This window comes from Colobus angolensis, unplaced genomic scaffold (assembly GCF_000951035.1).
Source record: "Colobus angolensis palliatus isolate OR3802 unplaced genomic scaffold, Cang.pa_1.0 Scaffold34, whole genome shotgun sequence".
NCBI lineage: Eukaryota > Metazoa > Chordata > Mammalia > Primates > Cercopithecidae > Colobus > Colobus angolensis.
This window is the reverse complement of record NW_012116710.1, coordinates 1,020,333-1,024,730: the sequence shown is the minus strand read 5'-3', so window position 1 is coordinate 1,024,730 and position 4,398 is coordinate 1,020,333. Positions and strand designations below refer to the sequence as shown.

Sequence of the window (4,398 nt, the reverse complement as noted above, 5' to 3'; positions counted from 1 at the left end):
CCAGGATGGTCTCGATCTCCTGACCTCGTGATCCGCCCGTCTCGGCCTCCCAAAGTGCTGGGATTACAGGCTTGAGCCACTGCGCCCGGCCTGCCTGGAAATTTCTACTCAGACGTAAACATTCAATCAAATGTCATCTTCCTTGAAAAGCGTTCCTCCTATCCCTAAGGGAGTTTGCTACTGCAGCTTCCCTGCTCCACAGGGTATATCTAAGGGGACCTTACCTCACACTAGACTGGAGCTCTTTGAGAGCAGGAACCCAGTCTCACCTACTCAATGCCCCAATGCCCAGCATAGTTACCGGCATAAAGAAAATTTCTGAGAATATTCAGAGTGAGAAAAGCTGGCAGGGCAGGGGAAACGCTACAAGTTAACAAGAACTGTTTCAAGTACTTTATATTTAATAATTCATTAATTTCCCACAAAACTTTTTGAGGTGGGTACCATTATTCTTCTCATCATCCCGGGAGGAACTGGGATTCTAACTCGGGCAGTCTGGCTCCAGCACCTGTGCTCTTCACCACCTATACTTACTCTTGATGATAATAATGACTTATAATAATGGTTAACATTTACGAGGTACCGGGCGCTGTGCTAAGCTTTTTATTTGTCGCCGCTTCGGTTAATACGGATAACCATTATCAGCCATCTTGGAGATGGAAAAACTAAGGCAAGTCAGGACGTCCGGCTTCCAGGCACCCGCCTTTAACACGTGCAATACCATCTGGCTTCCAGAAAAGCCCAACAGACGTGAGATGAGGGCGACTGCCTGAACTAGTTCATCGGGAAGGGGGTGAGGGTAAAAGCCTTTCTCGTTTCCTCATTTTAATGACGCAGAAAGGTACCTGTGGGGATTATCCCATCTCAGGGCAGATGAGGAAGCCGAGGTTCGGGGCGCGGAGCCCCAGAGGAGAACTGCGACCGCGGCTCGGACTTAGAGATTAGGCCGCAGGGGAGCGGGGCCTCAAGAGACTACGACCACTGCTCCACTAACTCACCGAGAAGCCGTCGCCGCCCGTCGTTTTCGACTTTCCCGCCATGCCCGACGCCACCGAGGCGCGCCGTGACGTGACGTCAACTCCGCGCCGGAAGTGGAATGCCAGGCCGCCCCCCTGAAGGCAGTAGGCTGGGCTCACAGCTGCAGCTCACTTCTGGGCTAGCCGGGAATGGGGGCTTGAGAAGGCCCGGAGGCGAAGTCAAAGAGAAGCAACTGCGCCCCGGTGAAGAGAAGCACGCCCATCACCGGCTGGCAGGCAGCTTTCAGTGAAGACGGCAGGGCCAGAACTGTTGTTCGACTGCAACATCTGCCTTTGGGTGGTCCTACCCATCGTTATCAGTTTTTTCGTAGGCATGATCCGCCACTACGTGTCCATCCTACTGCAGAGCGACAAGAAGCTCACCCAGGAACAAGTATATGACAGGTCAGCGCCCTCCCTTCTCCTGCCTACCTACACCGCCGTGACCTTGGGCAAGAAAGTGCAGGAGTTGTGTCAATTTGTCTAGGTTCATGTTTCGCCCCCCACTGGCAGGGTGACCTTACCGTTACCTCTGTGTTTCACTTTTGTCTTCTGTGAAATGGAGATCCAATGCTCTCTTTTGTAACCCCAAAATGAAATTCACAATTAGTGTAGTCTATATACAAGAACTTTTATTTTTTTTTGGAGACTGGAGCGTCACTCTGTTGCCCAGCCTGGAGTCCAGTGGTGTCATCTTGGCTAACTGCAATCTCCACCTCCCTACCTCAAGCAATTCTTCTGCCTCAGCCTCTTCAGTAGCTGGGATTACAGGCATGTGCCACCATGCCTGGCTAATTTTTGTATTTTAGTAGAGATGGGGTGTGAGCCATCGCGCCCAGCCAAGAATATTTTCTTAAGAAGGAATGTAACAGCTGGGCACAGTGGTACACGCCTGTAATCCCAGCACTTTGGGAGGCTGAGGCAGTCAGATCTCTTGAAGTCAGGAGTTTGAGACCAGCCTGGCCAACATGGTGAAACCTCATCTCTACTAAAAATACAATAATTAGCCAGGCATAGTGGCGCACACCTGTAGTCCCAGCTACTCAGGAGGCTGAGGCAGGACAATTGCTTAAACCCAGGAAGCAGAGGTTACAGTGAGCGGAGATCACTCCACTGCGGTCCAGCCTGGGCAACAGAGCAAGACTCCTCAAAACAAAACGATTTGGTGAGATATTCAAAAGTCATGGGACATGGGAAAATTCTCTGTATTATGTGACTGTTCCCAGGACTGAGGGATACTCATCTCTTGCATCATACAAATGACAGTTACATGATTTTTCCCCACAGTTCCATCATTTTAACAATCAAAAATTTCCACAGATTACCATAAGGCCCCCTAGAGGGCAGTACCACCCCCATGAAGAACCAACCACTGCTCTAGAGAAAACTCAATGTCTCTGCTCATAATTGCTCTGTCCCGTAAGTGAGGTAGTTGGATTATGCCAGCTCTGACATGGGGTGGTTGAGCCTCATCAAGTTATCATTTGACTTGGGTAAAATGCTGTACACACTGAACCAGCCTAAGTCCAATAAAAAGGTGTGTTTCAGTTGTAAAACTTATTTTTTGTCTTTTTGTTTTTAAGAGACAAGTCTTGCTGTTGCACCCAGGCTGGAGAGCACTGGCACAGTCAAGGCTTACTACAGCCTCAACATCTCAGGCTCAAGGATCCTCCCACCTCAGCCTCTCAAGTAGCTGGGACTATAAGCATGTGCTACCATGTTCAGCTAATCTTTAAATTTTTTGCAAAGATGGGGTGTCCTCTGTTTCCCAGGCTGGTCTCAAACTCCTGGTCTCAAGTGATCCTTCCATCTCAGCCTTCCAAAATGCTGGGATTAGAGGCATGAGCCACTGTGCCCAGTAGGGTAAAACATTTTTCTAAATATATTATAAATGTCCATTAGCAGCCTGGCGCGGTGGCTCACACCTGTAATCCCAGCACTTTGAGAGGCCGAGGTGGGCAGATCACAAGGTCAGGAGATCAAGACCATCCTAGCTAACACGGTGAAGCCCCATCTCTACTAAAAATACTGAAAATTAGCTGGGCGTGGTGGCACACACCTGTAACCCCAGCTACTTGGGAGGCTGAGGCAGAAGAATTGCTTGAATCCAGGAGGTGGAGGTTGCTGTGAGCCGGTATCACGCCATTGCACTCCAGCCTGGGCAACAGAGTGAGACTCTCTTTCAAAAAAAAAAAAAAATTCTATTAGTGCCAGGCGTGGGGTCTCATGCCTGTAATCCCAGCACTTTGGGAGGCCAAGGCGGGTGGATCACCTGAGGTCAAGGGTTTGAGCCGAGACTGGCCAACATGGCGAAACCCCGTCTCTACTAAAAATACAAAAATTAGCTTGGCGTAGTGGCATGCACCTGTAATCCCAGCAACTTGGGAGGCTGAGGCAGGAGAACCACTTAAACCTGGGAGGCAGTGGTTGCAGTGAGCAGAGATCGTACCACTGCACTTCAGCCTGGGCAACAGAGTGAGTGAGACTGTCATTAAAAAAAAAAAAAAAGTCCATTAGCCTGAGTGATCACAAAGTGAATGTTTGGTTTCTTAAATGATTAGGCTTTTGCTGCTTCAAAACTTAACTAAAAATTTTCTGACAGGGTGCAGTGGCTCAGGCATGTAATCCCAGCTCTTTAGGAGGCCGAGACAGGCAGATCACCTGAGGTCAGGAGTTCAAGACCAGCCTGGCCAACATGACGAAACCCCATCTCTACTAAAAATACAAAAATTAGCCAGGTGTGGTGATGCGTGCCTCTAGTCCTAGCTACTCTGCAGGCTGAGGCCGGAGAATTGCTTGAACCTGGGAGGCAGAGGTTGCAGTGAGCGGAGAGCATGCCATTGCATATGACATAATCATAGCCCATTGCAGCCTCGAACTCTTGGGCACAACCCTCCTGTCTCAGCCTGCCAAGGAGCTGGGACTACAGGTGCATCAATGCCATTACACCTGCCTAGTTTGTATGTTTTTGTAGAGACAGTGTCTGGCTATGTTGCTCAGGCTGGTCTCAAACTCCTGGCCTCAAGGTATCCTCCTACTTTGGCCTCCCAAAATGCTGGGATTACAGGCATGTGCTATCATGCCTGGACATGATTCTCTTTTTTTGGCTAAATAATATTCTACTATATAGATATACCAGATTTTAAAATCTATCAATGGATGAATACTTGGATTGTTTCTTTTTGACTATTATGACTATTTTGACTATTATGAATAATGCTGCTATGAGTTTTTATGACAGGTTTTTATACGAAAACCATACTTTTTCATATAAATGTTTATATGAAACCGTATGTTTTCCGTATAAAAACTTGTACACAAAAACTTATAGCAGCATGTTTTCAATTCTCCTGGGCATATACCTAGGAGTAGAATTGCTGAG

General features: G+C 48.2%; 1 protein-coding gene across 1 annotated transcript in view; it reads right to left on the bottom strand.

Moving 5' to 3' along the window:
• FANCD2 (Fanconi anemia, complementation group D2) overlaps nucleotides 1-1,050 on the bottom strand; it is a 78,702-nt gene extending 77,652 nt beyond the window's left edge. Inside the window, exon 1 of the mRNA XM_011952507.1 lies at nucleotides 999-1,050. The gene's annotated coding sequence lies outside the window, so the exon portion shown is untranslated. The remainder of the gene's footprint in view (nucleotides 1-998) is intronic.
• Between the last annotated feature and the right edge of the window lie 3,348 nt (nucleotides 1,051-4,398).